The sequence below is a fragment of the Sturnus vulgaris genome, unplaced genomic scaffold, assembly GCF_052056855.1.
Source record: "Sturnus vulgaris isolate bStuVul1 unplaced genomic scaffold, bStuVul1.hap1 Scaffold_87, whole genome shotgun sequence".
Taxonomy (NCBI): domain Eukaryota; kingdom Metazoa; phylum Chordata; class Aves; order Passeriformes; family Sturnidae; genus Sturnus; species Sturnus vulgaris.
In genome coordinates, this window is record NW_028276756.1 from 2231044 (window position 1) to 2247564 (window position 16521).

General features: G+C 51.2%; 1 protein-coding gene and 1 long non-coding RNA gene across 2 annotated transcripts in view; both read right to left on the bottom strand.

Moving 5' to 3' along the window:
* The window catches only part of LOC148217303 (uncharacterized), a 262278-nt gene that overhangs the window by 10631 nt on the left and 235126 nt on the right, over nt 1–16521 (bottom strand). The window lies entirely within an intron of this gene.
* On the bottom strand, nt 239–944 carry LOC148217304 (uncharacterized). The gene is made up of 2 exons (XR_015801092.1): nt 828–944; nt 239–560 (listed from the first exon to the last, which is right to left on the bottom strand). It is a non-coding gene; the product is annotated as an uncharacterized LOC148217304 (long non-coding RNA).

Sequence of the window (16521 nt, forward strand, 5' to 3'; positions counted from 1 at the left end):
GCCAAACACAGTTTGAAAACCATCTCCCTGGCTCTCCTGGCCCAGCTGCCATGGCTCAGCACTGTGACCTTCGACCTCCCATAGGGCACAGCAAGATCCCAGTGCTGAAGGATGAGCCTGGCAAAACCCCAAAACACATCTGGAACCAAGTGCCAAGGCTCAGCCACCAGCCAGGAGTGTGATGATCCCCTGACCTTGAGGGACTGCCAACAACAGAGGGCCCCAACAATTGCACTCACCTGGACAGGCTCAGGAAGGATTTTGGATGGTGGAGCTTTGGCTTCTGGCCTCTGTTTGGAGACAACTTCATTGCAGTCCTTAGAGTTCTGCTTAGTGTTAGGCCTGAGGCCTAGTGATTGCAGTGAGAATTCCTTCCCCATGTCCTCATAAGGGTTTGTCTTCCTGGAGGCCAGACCACTCCTGCAGGTCTGTGACATGGATTTGGACTTTTGTGGAAACCACAGAGGACTTGGAGGGGACTCCTGCCAGGGGATCAGGTTGAGGTCCCACTCGCCCAGCATGTGCTTGATGTGCCATGACAGCTCATCCTCTTTATTGGTCTGCAGCACAGGAACAGAGAGGGGAATGTCAGAAACAGCCCAGGCAGGAGAGCCAGCTCTGCAAGAGACATTGCTCAGCATCTGCATGGAATCACCATGCATCCCCACTAGGGAAGTTAGGCAAGCTCAGTGGAGCAGATGGGAAGATGCTGTGTTTGCAGGGATTGGGCCAAAGTCTGCTACAGCCCATGCAGAAGACACAGCCCTCCTCTCGGCCCCCAAGCCTCCTTCCTCCTCTCCTTCCAGCCTGCACCCCACTCCCATTACCTTGTAGGGATTGGCAAAGACAGGAGTCTTCTCCCGGGATATGTATTTCTCCTCCACCTCCCTCCTCCGCCTCTCTTGCTCCAGACGGCCGAGCAGGTTTCTGTTGTTGTTCCGGCTTTCAGAAGGAGACACAGAAAGGAGAGTTAACACTTGAAGCCCTGTTTTTATACTCTGTGCACAAACTGGGGCTTTCCCACAAGGGCACATGTCCAGCAGCAAAGCAATGTTGAAATCCTCAGGATGCTGACAGTGGACAGATCAGTTCTGTCCCCTGTGTGTCTCATTGCTCTGGGACACAGCACACATCCTTCTCAGGGATTGCTGCTCCTCATCCCAGACATCGACAAGGATGACAAGGGAAAGACTCTCCCCCCATTTCATTGTGAAACAAATGGAGAAGCAGTCGCTGAGTCACTGAGGGTGATCAGCACATGAGCTGGCAAATCCACTTGCAATCATCAATGGAGAAACTGCCATGCTTGTTCTTCACACCTCTCACCTCACTCTCCCCCTGAGAGTCAAAGAGAATCCTCTCTTTTGAAGGTGTTGCCACTTTCAAGGATTGAATTTTGTCCACTTTACAAACAGCCTTGGAAATTCACTCTCTACTTTAAATGGATATTTAGAAAGCTGCTTCCACAGAAAATCATGTAGCTGTATTTCAAGCAATCCCATCAATGTCATTAGAATGGAAATCTCAGACATTCAGAAAACACCATGTCAAATGCCCCTGTTCCTCCTCAGCCACATCTGCATGTACTCAATCCCACCAGCCCCATAGCAAAACACCAATAAAGCTGTGTCCCATCATGGCAAAGCAGATCCTTTAAACTGTCCCTGCTCTGTGAAAGACTACTGCAAAATGAGGGAAACTCTGCCTCTGCTATTTGTGGACATAGGAGAAGGAAAATCATGTAGGCAGAGTGGATGCAGGTATCTATTTCTACTCTACTGCACAGTCTGCTTTATACATACAATTCCTGGATTCTTCTTGGCCCATCCAGCTTCCAGCAGTGGCACTTTCTCCAATACCACACCAGTAATCAGCTCCTGAAAGTTTCATCATCCCTAGAACCAAGGCACAGCTGCCTCATCTCATTCTGAGTGCCATTACTTACAATAAACCTGGTTTTTGCACTAGGTGACATTCCAAACTCAGAGCAAAGTGTCTGCTGTCTGCTGAAATGCCCAATCCTTGAAGATGAGCCTGTAGCTCTCCCAGTCTCCAGAGCCCTGCAGACACCATTGCTGCCCATCTCTGACCTGGCCATTCAAGGTGCTTGTCAAGATGCTCTTCAAAGCCTTTGCACACCTGAGCTCTGCTGCCACTCAGAACCCTGCACAGTTTCCCTCAGGTCAGGGAAATTTGGAAGCTTTGGGAACTCCAGGCACCTGGCAGCCTTGGAGCAGGGGGACTCCACAGTCCCAGCCTCTCCATCTCCAGGGGCAAAACAGCTGCAGAGTTAAAAACACTGCTGTACTTGCTGCAGGTGGTCAACACTTGATGTGTCACCAGGAAAACCTCATCACCCTGACTGCTCAGAGAGGCAGAGGGAGCCAAATGTCTGCCCTGAAACATCAGCTCAGTTCTCATCCTCTCCAAACATATTCCACAAGAAATAAGAACTTGCACCCACCCCGAAAAGAAACAACTCTTGTGCTTTGCTACAGACTGAAACAGGAAAATACTCCAGGGCCCAAAGCCTCCCAAAGTGCAGAAGGGAGTGCCCTGGCCCCAGGTATGAGAGACTTGCTTCAGAAAGTTCAGCAGACAACCTGCCCTGGCCCACAAATTCATCATCCAGGTCTGGGTCTGTAACAGGAGCTCTGAAAATCCCACTGGCAGGACAACCTTTATTTCTCCCACTCAGGGATTCTGATTCTTGCATTGGAGGGAGGATTCTTTTCATAAACCCTCTCAACATTCATCCCAGCACCTGGGAAGCCAAGATTGCATCAAGTCAGTTCCTACCTGATGTTGCTGTTCTGGTTGCCTCTTGGCTGCATTTTAGAGCCTCAGTGTGAGTCAGCTTCTCTGGAAGAGAACAAACAGATATTCACCATCTGCAGGAGTTCATGATTAAAGCAGAGGCCACGATCTGCAGGGACTTGCTACCCTCAGAGCCTGGAATACCCTACTGGCAGTGCTCCTAACATCAATGATCCAAATGTGGGCATTACACATAGCTGAGAATGGGGGGAACCGAGAGATCCATGTTCCCCTTCCCCCAGTGGTGATGCTGCATTTCAGGTCAGCTCTTAACTCCAGATTTGGCCAAGAGCATGACAAACCAGGCCACTGCTACATACTCCAGGATACTTGGTTCAATTTTCAGAATAAATGTGCCCTAAGAACCCTGCTTTTAGATACCCAAATGTGACAATGGTTATCTTTTTTCTTCTGTCTTCACTTAGAGTCAGAACTGAATGTTCAAAAGACAAATTTCTTGTTCAGACTTAGTTGTTTATTAAATCTTATCTAAAGTACCGAGAGTTCTTCCACACTTCGAGCTATTAGGCCAAAAGTAGGAAAATTGAGGTGAATTTAGCTAGTAACAAAGTCTTTTAAAAGCTAACTATCCAATTAAGAACAAGCATCTATATTATTTATACTTTTGACTCAATAACTAAACACTTGTGACCCACAGTGCAGCACTAACTATCCAACCAAAAACTGCTACCTGAAATCATGAAGAAGAAGGAACAAGAAGGAAAAAAAGAAAACAAACAATGCCCAGGAACCTCCATCTTGTTCCATACCCATTACTATATTCTAAAACCCCAAATTCCAAACCCTTCACCATGTGAAATTACACACTTCTATTCTAACTACACACCAGTGATTCTAACTTTATCACTCTAATTTGGAAGCCTTCTCCAAGGCCTCAAGCCAAAAGCAGTGTTCTTTTGAGAGTCAGTGTCAGAAAGCACAGAAAGTTCAAAATTCCCAGGCTTCAAAGTTCCAACACAAATGGGCCTCACATAAATGGCAGCAATTTTGGAAAGGGGAAGGAAAGAAAAGGAGGGAAATAAAGTCCTGAAAACACAGCTCTAGATAAAAAGGTAACGAGATCCTCTCAGCAGAAGTAAAAAAATTCAAACTGGCTGAAATAGGACTGAGAACATTTCCATTTCAATTTGTGACATTCATTTACAGCATCTCACACTCCAGAGAGAGCAGAATGATTTCCTGCTGGGGAGGAGGCTACAGGAGTTTTCTGTGAAGTCTTGTGAGCCACCCCACTTAGAGCAAGTGGTGTGGAACAGGAGCACAGACACTTGGGGAAGAGCTGGAGCAGCTGAGCTCCAAGCCATGGCTGTAACACCAGGGAAGGGACCAGCAGGGAACCATTCTGCAAGCCACAGAATGGGAATCCTGTGGATGGGGATCCTGCCAGAGCCCCACCTCCCCCTGCAGCTGGGAAGCCTCCCAAGAGACACTGACACCAAGCTAAGAGGACACACCTGGAAGCAAACAAACACTGCATCTTTGTTCCTCCCTCACGAGCATGAAAACCATCCTGCTGGCTGGGAAATAATGTGCCTTCAAAGAACATGGTGCCCACTGGAATTTCAAGAGAAACAAAAGTGGGAGAAGTAGGAAGTGCATGCAGGGAGAAGTCATTCCAACTTTCTTCCCATTTCTGCTGAGTGGACCTGGCATTGGCAGAACTTGGGCAGAGAGAGATGCATGCACACATGTGAATAAACAGCATGACAGGGAAGCCTGCCCTGTCACCAGCTTATCCTTGACATGGCCACAAAGCACACAAGTGGCCAGCAGGAAAATCTAGATTTCACTAAACAGTCCAAAAGTTGTGCAAATGCCCTTGACAGGGCCGGGTTTTTGACCACACTATTCCCACAAGGCACAAATGCTCCTGCAACCAGGCTGTGCTTCTGAACACAAGCTTGCCTCACTCTGGAGAGGAAAGCAGGTACCCAAGTACCCTGGTGGCAATTCCTACAAGCTTTGGACAGGGCTGGTTTTGGCCAGGCTCATTTCTGCATCCCTTAGCAGGACATATTTGATTGCTCTTCTTTCTGCTTTGCCTATCCAGCTCCAGGCAAAGAGCTGCTCTAGTGGAACAAGGAAGCTTGGAAACTGCTTGAAAACTGCTTAGAAATTTGATGTACCTATCTCAAGAGCTTTTCTTTCAAATGTTGCCATCACTAACGTTCCCATGATATTTTTATGGGCAAAGCTTGGTGTTTCACATATATATTTGAAGCAACAATTTGACATCCAGTCAGGGAACGTACTGGACTCATAGAACCAGAGAACCATAAATCTATACAATCACAGAATGCTTTACATTGGAAGAGGCCTTAAATGTCACCAGATTCTGCCCCTCTGCCATGGGCAGGGACACTTTTCACTAGACCAGGTTTCTCAAAGGCTTGTCAGACCTGGACTTGAATGATTTAAACATTCTGGTGGTTGTTTTACTTAGATAAATATAACATATGAATATACATACAAGGCTATTATAATGATAACAGCCATGAGCCTTGAAACTGGAAAAAGAACAAATCAATAACTTTGGCTTCACTTTGGGGTGTGGGTGTTTCCATAAGGGCTTTGCCACCTCCCTCTGGAGTACCTGGCTGCCACAATTCAACTGCCAGAACAGCCCCTGGCAGCTGCTCCCATTCCCAATGGGGCAATCCCAGGCCACATCTGGAGCAGCTGCTGCAAGCACTGCCCAGGAAAAGCAAAAAAATAAAGTTCCCCCTGACACACATCTGCTGGCTCTGCCCTCAGCCCTCTCCTTCTCAGTGCTGGCGCCTTTTGGCAGCACACGGGGCAGAACCAAGGGCCCTCTGTGCTCCCCATGTCACCCTCCTTTCCCAGGGATTGGCTTGGAGACATTTGGGATTAAAGCATCAGCAGCAGCAGCAAGGCCTGCTGCAACCTTGTAATTTGTCCTGATCTAAGCTGGGGAATAATAATCCTAAATATTTATTATACAAAGAATGCCTTAAAGGTAATTTCCCTGGTTAGTGGCTCTTTCTCAGCACACTGCTGCCAGCTTGCAGGAGCAGGAGCATTGGCTTTGAAGATGCTCCTGTTGATGCCCAGCGCTGGTGGCCAGCAGGGACATCCGTGCCCAGCCAGTTTGCCCCTTGGTAGCCAAGCGCAGAATTACCTGGCACAAGCCGGCCGTGTGGGCGAGGAATTCCTGCCCTGTGGCAATGAATGCTCTGCCAAACAGGCTTTGGGGGCAGAGCAGAGCTCCGGGATGGAGCGGGCAATGCAGATCTCCGGGATGGAGCGGGCAGAGCAGAGCTCCGGGATGGAGCGGACAATGCAGAGCTCCGGGATGGAGCGGGCAATGCAGAGCTCCGGGATGGAGCGGGAAATGCAGAGCTCCGGGATGGAGGAGGCAGAGCAGAGCTCCGGGATGGAGCGGGCAATGCAGAACTCCGGGATGGAGCGGGCAATGCAGAGCTCCGGGATGGAGCGGGCAATGAAGAGCTCCGGGATGGAGCGGGCAATGCAGAGCTCCGGGATGGAGCGGGCAATGCAGAACTCCGGGATGGAGCAGGCAATGCAGAGCTCCGGGATGGAGCGGGCAGAGCAGAGCTCCGGGATGGAGCGGGCAGGGCAGAGCTCCGGGATGGAGGAGGCAGAGCAGAGCTCCGGGATGGAGCGGGCAATGCAGAGCTCCGGGATGGAGCGGGCAATGCAGAACTCCGGGATGGAGCGGGCAATGCAGAGCTCCGGGATGGAGCGGGCAGAGCAGAGCTCCGGGATGGAGCGGGCAATGCAGAACTCCGTGATGGAGCGGGCAGAGCAGAGCTCCGGGATGGAGCGCTCAGCGCTGCCGCAGCCCAAGTGCGGCTCTGCCGTTGGCACCGCCCGGCTGGCAACGGAGCGTCCCGGGCACGGAACGGGCAAACGGGCACGGGACGGGCACGGAACGCTCGCCTGCAGCCCCGGCCCTGCCCGGCAGCAGCGCACGGGTTGTCCCCAAGTGCCACCAAGCCCTGCCTGTCTGTCCCCGAGTGCTGCGAGTGCTGAACCCACAAACCTGTTTTTTTTTTTTGTTTTTTTTTTTGTTTTGTTTTTTTTACCTTTCTGTGCTGTCAGGCACTGACCCCCTGCAGAACGCTGCTTTTGACCTGAGGCCTTGAAAACGGCTTCTAAATATGAGTGGTGAAATAAAAATCACGAGTGTGTAGTGAAATAGAAGTGTGTGCTTTCACAGGGTAACAGGTTTTCAATTGGAGGTTTTTATAGTATAGTAATAGGTATGGACAATATGAAAGATTTTGAGAGTTGTCTCTTTCGGTGTTCATCTTCCTTCTTCTTCATGAGTTTCAGGTAATAGTTTCTAGTTAGTCAGCATCACCATAAAAATCATAAAAATCGGATTATTGGGTTAAAAGGATAAATAATATGTGTTAACTCTCTATTGAACTGTTTAGCTTTAAAAAACCTTGTAGCATCTTTCCATTTTTTCTGAGCTAGAAACGCTGTTGAACGCTCTGTATTTTCTGATAAAATTTAATAAACAACCAAGTCCAAACACGAGAAAAAAACGTTTCCATTGTGTTTCTGTTAATCCTAAGTCTAAGAAAAAGGGGAAAAAAATAACAAAACAAACAAAACAACCAAAACCAAGCCACCAATTAAGTGTTGCCAAAGTCCCACCATTGCTACACCCGAGTGCCACCGAGCCCCCGAGCCCTGCCCGGCAGCCGGGAAGGAGCCACTGAGGAGCCCCCAGGGAGCAGGGCCAGAGCTGCGGCTGCTTTGTCCAAAAGCTTGGGGACATTCCGTGAAAAAAAGCTGAGAAATTCAATTCTATGACCTGCACGCCTTGTGACCCTTGAGTACTGATGGAAAATTAGGAAGGCTCCATCCCAGTGCAGACAGGAGCACCCCTGGACTGGGGACTCTTCAACAAGAATTTCATGTGTCAATTATTTGTCACTGGGATAAAAAAACAGAACTCCACAGCAACCCAACTAATCTATATCATTCACAAATTCTGTATGTTTCTATCAAGTACAGAGAATTCTTGAAATACCTAATGTGAGAGAAGCTTTTTCCACAAGAGTAACTCCATCAGACGGGGAATGAAGTATTAAATCATCTCAGCCAAACAGAAACAATGAATCCAAAATAGTCAGAATCAACATGCCACTGATAAGACACAACTCATGTCCAAGAATTCCTCATTTGCTAAACAAATCAAGGAGATCTGCGCTGAAAAATAATTCCCAGATGATTTTTTCATAGATCAGATTCCTGTAGCTCAGCTGCTTCACCTGCCTTCCAGCTCTCCAATCCTCTTTTGCGTTTTATTGTCATACTGCAAATCTACAAAAGAAACTTTTCTGAGAAAACAGGGAATTTCCTATTAAATTTCTCTTTAGGAGAGCTTCCAGCCACAGCAGTAAGAGCAGTGTTTGCTGCCTGCCCTGAGCAGAGACACAATACCTATTGCCCAGCCTCTTTCCCACCTAACCTACTTTCCTAGTCTGAACTTTGTAGCCACAGTCACTGGAAATAAAATCAGAGCTTTAACTGTACTTTGCATATTTTCAGTTTTATTCTAAAATTTTCTACTTCATCCTCTTGAAATGTACAGTTTTGTTTTAAAGTGCATACTTTTTTTTTCCTCCTTGAGTATTTTATCCCAGAGGCATTAGTGCTATCATTGATGGGCTTGGTCACTGCCAAGGGTGGGTACATCTTGGTTTTATTTTAAATGCACCTTTTCATGTTTACTCAAGAAAAGAAAAGTGAAAAATGCTAAAAATCAATCCCATAAAGCCAAGTTTTATGATTATGGAAAGCAATATGGAACAGAATGAGGTTTATTCCATCCTAACCCGTTTATTTATTTAATTTTATTAATTCAGATTGTTTGATGCTGTGATATAAAACATATCTTGTTTTCTTCTGCTGCTCCCAGCATTTGAACATCACTGTGAGAACTGCTGGGCAGCCTCTGCCAGCTCCTGCCCAGCCCGTGGCACCTGTGGGCCTGCACTGACAGCCCTGCCCCGGGCTCTGCCGGGCTCTGGGCCAGCACAGAGGCCGGGCAGGGCTGGCCATGGCTGGGAACAGGCCCTGAGCCCCGCAGGAGGATGGAGCTGGGCCACAGCCAAACTCAGCCCAGGCCAAAGCTGGGCTCAGCAGCCAGGGCTGGCAAGGGCTGGGGACAGAGGCTGGCGCTGACAAATGTCCTGGGCCCCCTCCCTGCTCTGTGCAGGCCACCAAGGGCACAGAGCAGCCTCCTCTCTGGGCCACTTGCCTGTTTGCAATGCCTTCCCCAGGCGCTGGCCCTGCCCCACAAGGCCTGGGCTGAGTCGTGCCCCTGCCCGCTCAGCCAGGCTGAGATGGACACTGCTGCTTTCTCTGGCAGGCTCTCTCAGGCCAGCCCAGCTCCCTGCAAGCTGTGCCAGCTGCCCTGAGCTCTGTGCAGCACCAAGGGCCTCTCCCCAGCACAGCCCAGCCGGCTCTGGCCCCACAGCTCTGCTCAGGCCAGGGGGCTCTGGGCAGTGGCCCCACGGCCTCAGCCCCTGCCAAGGGCACAGCAGCAGCTGCAGCTCCGAGAGGACTCAGCCCCAGCCATGGGGGAAGGTGCTTGGCCAAGGCAAAAGGAGGCTCCCTGTGTGCCCTGCTCCCCTCTCCCTGAGCTCCTGAGAGCTCTGCAGCCCCTCCTGCCATCCCATCTGCCCAGGCCAGAACAACAGCCCTGGCCTTGGGGCCCTCCAGAGCTGCTCCTGCTCCAGGCCCAGGGCCCATCCCAGAGCTGGGGCAGCCACAAAGCTGTGCCCATTTCTGTTCATTCCTGCTCTGATGAGGATGGATCCTCAGACACTTGGAGCTTGCTAATGAATTTTACTACTCCAGAGGCCTCTTTTTTCTTGAGATCTTCAGTTGAGAAATTCAGAGACAAAGACTCATAACCATTTGTTCAAAACACACAAACAAGAAAAGCCCCTGGGAATAATTTAAGTTTTCATTTATTCTGTGGTTAATTAGACAGACTTCAGAAGTGTATTTCAAGAGAATATAGTATACTGAAAACAATGCAGATAGAACTGTTTTGTCTTGTTATCTTTTCCTGTTTATAAATGGATATCAGCAATGTCCAACTGATATTGACCCACGCCAACTTCCAATGCATTCTAAATAAATATGAAAATCAAGACCTTTCATGGCTGGTAATCGATGACACTTTGTCCCCAGCCCCTCCCCAGCATTTTCTTCATCCAATCCATGTGACTCTAATGGATCAGGAATGGTGTGGCCAGCAGGAGAAGGGCAGCGATTCTTCCCCTGTGCTCAGCACTGGTTGGGCAGCACCTCGAGTGCTGTGCCCAGTTCTGGGCCCCCAATTTAGGAAGGACATGGAGGGGCTGGAGAGTGTCCAGAGAAGGGCAAGAAGGCTGGTGAGGGGTGTGGAACACGAGTCCTGTGAGGAGTGGCTGAGGGAGCTGGGGTTGTTTATCCTGGAGAAGAGGAGGCTCAGAGGAGACCTCATCACTCTCTACAACTCCCTGACAGGAGGGTATAGCCAGGGGAGGGTTGGGCTCTTTTCCCAGAGAACAGTCACGCGATAAGAGGATACAGCTTTAAAGCTGCACCAAGGGATGTTTAGGCTGGACATTAGGAAATATTCTTCATAAAAAGGGTGATTGGGCATTGGAATGGGCTGCCAAGAGACATGAGTGAGTCACTATCCCTGGAAGAGTTTCTGGATAGACTGGATGTGGCACTGAGTGCCATGGTCTGGGTGAAAAGGTGATATTGGGTCACAGGTTGCTCTTGAAGCTCTCCAAGGTCTTTTCCAGCCTGGGTGATTCTGTGATGATTGTGACACTGCAGGGCCCTGGGGCAGCAAGGGGCCATTGTGACACTGCAGGGCCTCATGGAACTGAGAAGACCAGAGTGACAGTGTGTACGACATGGCACCACAGAGCCAAGGGGCCACTGTGACACTGTGGAATCAAGGAAAGCCTTGTGAGAGCCTGGGGCCCAATGGAATCCAGGTGCCACTGTGACACTGCCAGGTCAAAGGATCCAAGGGACTTTATGACAGCAAGGGGTCTCATGGAAGCAAAGGGACATTGTCACACCGGGAGGCCTCATGGAATCATGGAGACCATTGTGACACTCTAGGGCCTCATGAAAACATGGTGAAACCAAGCTGAGTATGAGTGTGGACCTGCTGGAGGATAGGAGGTCTCTGCAGAGGGACCTGGAAAGGCTCAATCCAGGGCCCAAATCCAACAAGGTGAGGTTTAACAAGACCAAGTGGTGGATTCTCCACTGTGGCCACAACAATACCTGCAGCACTACAGACTGGGGACAAAGTGAGTGCAGAGCGGCCAGGCAAAAAGGGACCTGGGGACACTGATGGACAGCAGGCTGGACATGAGCCAGCAGTGTGCCCAGGTGGCCAAGAAGGCCAATGGCTCCTGGCCTGGATCAGGAATGGTGTGGTCAGCAGGAGCAGGACAGTGATTCTTCCCCTGTGCTCAGCACTGGTGAGGGAGCATCCTGAGTGCTGAGTCCAGTTCTGGGCCCCCAACTTGTGATGGATATGGAGGGTCTGGAGCATGTCCCGAGAAGGGCAACAAGGCTGGTGAGGGTTCTGGAATAGAAGTCCTGAGAGGATCGTCTGAGGGAGCTAAGGATATATATCCTGGAGAAGACGAGGATCAGGTGAGACATCATCACTCTCTACAGATCTCTGAGAGGAGGGTGTCTGTCTCATCTGCCTTTGAAACACTGGGACTCCTCACTTTCCTTCCTATGTTAAATGACTGTACTTTTCGTCCAGATGGCCATAGAGAAAAGTGGGATTTGGCCTTACAAATTCCATCTATGCAAGGATTCCTCCCTGACAATAGGTCTGACTGGCCTTGGCCTCCTTGGGGCTGCCTCTAATCAGCCTTGGAAGCACTGGAGCTCTGCCCTTTCCTTCCTATGGAGAACTGTCATTGTAGTTGAAAAACCCATGACTGAGATGGAATTCCACCTCCAAAACTCCCCATATATCCAAGGCTGGCTTCCAGACAAATGCTGCCCAGACAGACATGTCTGGCTTGCCATGGTCTCTGGCAACTGCCTTTCATCTGCCTCCAAACTCTCAATTCTATGCTTTCCTTCCTTGGAGAAAAGAACTGTCCTTCTTCTTCTGGTGCTGTGATGGTCCCAAGCATTTGACCACTGTACAGGGACAAAAGAGCTCAGTGGAGTGGAGAGTGAGGACAGCAGAGGAGAACACTGAGAGGGATTGAAGGGTGGTTTCACAGGTGATGGATCCTTTTGACATAATGGAAAACAGCCAGAGAGAAAAAGAATTAATGCCAAAGGCAGCTATGGAGGCCAAGACTGGACCCAAGGAAAAAGGAATTTCTGTCCCAGGGCACAGCTGTGGTGCAACACATCCCCCAGAAGGAGTCTGGAGCACCCCAAGGCTTTGTGTGTGCAGGCAGAGGCAGGCAGGAGGCAGAGCTGTCAGCAAAGGAAGGGGCCAGCGAGGTGGGGCAGCCGGGGGATGACGACAGCCTGCAGGGACAGAGGCGCAGGGCATGGACACCGTAGGACAGCCTGGGCTGCAGAGGGCACAGGGATGGGCAGCAGCTGAAAGGCCCTGACACAGCCAACTCCTGCAGCACTTGGGCCATGCAGGCTGGCCCTGGGCCTGAGGCCAGCAGGGGACAAGTGAGCCTTGCTGTGCTGGGGCCTCATTGCCTCCTTGTCCCTGCTCAGCAGCCTGGCAGGGGCCGCCCCATGGTGCTGCCCTTGGCATTGCACATGGCCAGAGCCCAGTGGCCCGGGAAGAGCCCTGAGCAATGAGGGAGGGACAGGATCTGCCTTGCCAGGGGCTGGGGCTCAGCCCTTGGCCCTTGGCATTCCTGAAACACATCCAGGTGTGCTCAGCACCAGAGACACCTTTCCCTTGTTTGTCCCCACCTGTCATCAGTGCCGCCAGTGTTCTAACTGGAATCTGGGGACACTAACTGAGTAATATCCCTCAGTAGTATCCATTAAAACTTAACATACTTCGGAGTTTCAATTTAACTTGGAGTTCTTGAGAAATTTTTTGAGCATACTCTGAGGGACAGAGTATGATGTAAACAGCAAAAACCCTGAGAGGGTCATTAAAGTCCTTGTGCTGTGTCTGTGCTGATGAGCTGGGCTGGGCTCCTGGCACAGAGGGAGATCCTGGCAACCAAGAAAAGCTTCAAAAAGACATTGCTGAGGAACAGCTCCTCTCCCAGCCCATTGGGGCTGAGAGCACTGCCTGCATGTACCTAGGAGGAGTGAACCAGACAGAGGCTTAAAGCAACTGCAAGGACAATTCTGAGTTTATTCATGGAGAAATCTTCACCACTTCTGACACAGTAAGTCTCTGGCTGCAGGGATCTCCTAAAGCTGATCCATGAAACACTGACATGAAAGGAAGGATGGTTCTGCTGCTATTTCTGGTTTGGGGAGGATGTGCTGCAGAGGGGGCTGCCCTGGGCACCGTCAAAGGGACAGGGCAGGACGGCTCCTGCTGCCAGGGACGGCTGCAGGGGCTGAAGCTGGGGCTGCAGCCAGGGCTGCCCAGGGCTGTCCTGCAGAGCAGCTCCTGCAGCCCTCAGGGCTCTTGGTCAGCCCGGCCCATGTGCCACCTGCCAGGGACAGCTCTCAGCCTGCCTGGCAGCTCCCCATGGACTGTGGGGAGAAGTTGGAGGTGCAAGGAGCCACCCCCATCAGGGCAGATTCCTCCTGCTGTGGAGATGGTGCTGCATGGCCAGGGCTGCTCTCAGCTTTCTCCTCAAGGCAAGGCAAAGGGGCTGTCAGGTGTGTCTGTGTCACTGACACTCCTGCACTGTCCCCCTGGGCATCAGCACATCTGCCTCCCATCTCCCTCACAAAGTGCCTCCTCACCCTCCTGTGCCTCCAGACAGCAGCAGCAGCACCTTGGCTTGCAGCATCTCAGTTTGTGTGAGCTGCCCTTAAGGCCCTGCTGGCAGGGAGATGGCCCTGGGCAGTGCCCTGTGCTGGGAGGGGTGTGCAGGGCAGAGCTGAGCCCCCAGGGCTGGGCTGGGCTCTGGCAGCACTGGCAGGGACAAGGCTTGGATAGAGAGAAACAGCTCCCAGTAAGCACAACTCCAGGCAGCAGAGAGCCTGACCAAACCTTGGTTTCCCTCTCTCTGTTTTGAAATTAGATCCTTCAAAAAGGCTAATTTATTTCTCTAAAATGTTTTAAGTGCCATCAGCCTGAATTAGACAGAGTTGTGACTAGCAGAGTTCAGCTCTGTGGGACTAGCAGGACTGACTGCACTGGGGCACAGGGAGCCCTGTCTTCCCTCTGGGCTCTTCAGTGTTCAGACTGAGAGCACTGCTGAAGATGAAGCACTAACTCAGGAGCACAAACTGAGCTCAAAAATCTAAATCCTAAGTGAAGTTTCTCCAAAGGATAAGAAATAGTTTTCAGTGAAATCTATATAATATCACATATGAATGATTCAAAGAGGTTGGTCCCCACTTGTCAATGTTTTGTTTCAACAGTCCTCAATGCCCACAGTGCAGAAATGTCCAACAGCAGCTCCATCAGCCACTTCCTCCTGCTGCCATTGGCAGACACGCAGCAGCTGCAGCTCCTGCACTTCTGCCTCTTCCTGGCCATCTCCCTGGCTGCCCTCCTGGCCAACGGCCTCATCATCAGCGCCATAGCCTGCGGCCACCACCTGCACACCCCCATGTTCTTCTTCCTGCTCAACCTGGCCCTCACTGACCTGGGCTCCATCTGCACCACTGTCCCCAAAGCCATGCACAATTCCCTCTGGAACATCAGACACATATCCTACACAGGATGTGCAGCTCAGCTCTTTTTCCTTCTATTCTTCATTGGTGCAGAGTATTATCTCCTGACCATCATGTGCTACGACCGCTACGTGTCCATCTGCAAACCCCTGCACTACAGGACCCTCCTGGGCAGCAGAGCTTGTGCCCACATGGCAGCAGCTGCCTGGGCCAGTGGCTTTCTCAATGCTCTGCTGCACACAGCCAATACATTTTCCCTGCCCCTGTGCCATGGCAATGCCCTGGGCCAGTTCTTCTGTGAGGTACCCCAGATCCTCAAGCTGTCCTGCTCCAAATCCTATCTCAGGGAACTTGGGCTTCTTGTGATAACTGTCAGTTCATCATTGTGTTGTTTTGTGTTCATAGTTTTCTCCTATGTGCAGATCTTCAGGGCTGTGCTGAGGATCCCCTCTGAGCAGGGACGGCACAAAGCCTTTTCCACCTGTCTCCCTCACCTGGCTGTGGTCTCCTTGTTTCTCAGCACTATCATGTTTGCTCACCTGAAGCCCCCGTCTCTGACCTCCCCATCCCTTGATCTGGCACTGTCAGTTCTGTACTCAGTGGTGCCTCCAGCCCTGAACCCTCTCATTTACAGCCTGAGGAACCAGGAGCTCAATGCTGCAGTGTGGGGAAGGATGACTGGATGCCTTCAGAAAAATTAAACTGCTGGCAAATTTCTGCAAATCACTTGTAATAAAAGTCAACTTTGATACATCTGGTTGGTTTGGTTGTGGGGTTATTTTTTCTTTGTTTAACTTATATCATGTTGTCCACAAAACAAGACGTTGTTTCTTCCATTTCTCATTTATTCATCTCCATCTTCTGTGTGGCCACAGACTGTGTCAATGAGGGCCTGCACTCTTGGTGGCTTTAAACAAAATAAAGGTACTCCGAGCAAATTTTTCTCCAGAGATGCCCCTTTTGTTCCCTTCTCTGCAGCTGCAGCAGCAATGTCTGTGTGCAGAGCTGGGGCAGATCAGTGCTGGCACAGCAGCTGTGCCCAGCAGCAGCAGCAGCACTTGGTGTTGCCAGTGCTGCTCCCGTGCCACTGCCCCGCTGCCCTCCTGGCCCTCGTGTTGCTGCAGGGCCTGAGTGCTCTCGGGGCCGGGCACAGCCCTGGGGGTGGCAGTGCCAAGGCTGCAGCAGGGACAGGCCATGGGCACTGCTGGGGCAGCGCTGGCGCCTCAGGCCAGGGCCTGGGGGCTCCGGGCTCCTTGGCCAGGCTCTCTCCACAACACTTGGCCAGGCCAATGCTGAGCACAGAAAAGCCCCGGGAGCAGCCCCAGGCTGGCCGTGGGCAGGCTGGGGGCAAACAGCATGGCTGGTGCTCTGCAAGCTCCCTGCAAGGGGGACACCCTGGCAAGGAGCAGCAGAGCAGGGGCTGATCCATCCCCACTGTGCTGGACACCCCAGGGCAGCGTCCCAGAGCGTCTTCATGCACCTGCCAACAACATCCCCCCTCTGCAGCCCTGGCCTCTCCCCCAGCTCACACAGGAGCCGCATCCTTGCAGGCACACACACGGCAGCACTGGCTCAGGAGCCCCTGTTTGCATTGCACACAGCAGGCTCAGCACCCCCATAGGGCTGCTGTGGGGACATGGAGCTGAGTGAGCACAAATGTCATCAGCCCCTGGGGCCAGCAAGGGCTGGGGGACGGCAGGGAAACCACTCGGCTTTGTCGTGGCCTCTGAAGTCAGCCAGAAAGTTTGTTCCCATCAGCTGTGAGTTTCCTGTCCCATTGCAGATGTTGTTGTTCAGAGCCAGGGCTGCCTGGCAGCCACTCCAAAACTGTCCTGAGCATTTGCTTGGCTTCATCTTTCCTATCTTTACTCTTGCTAGAAATGTTTCTAGATTTCTTCGTCTTGC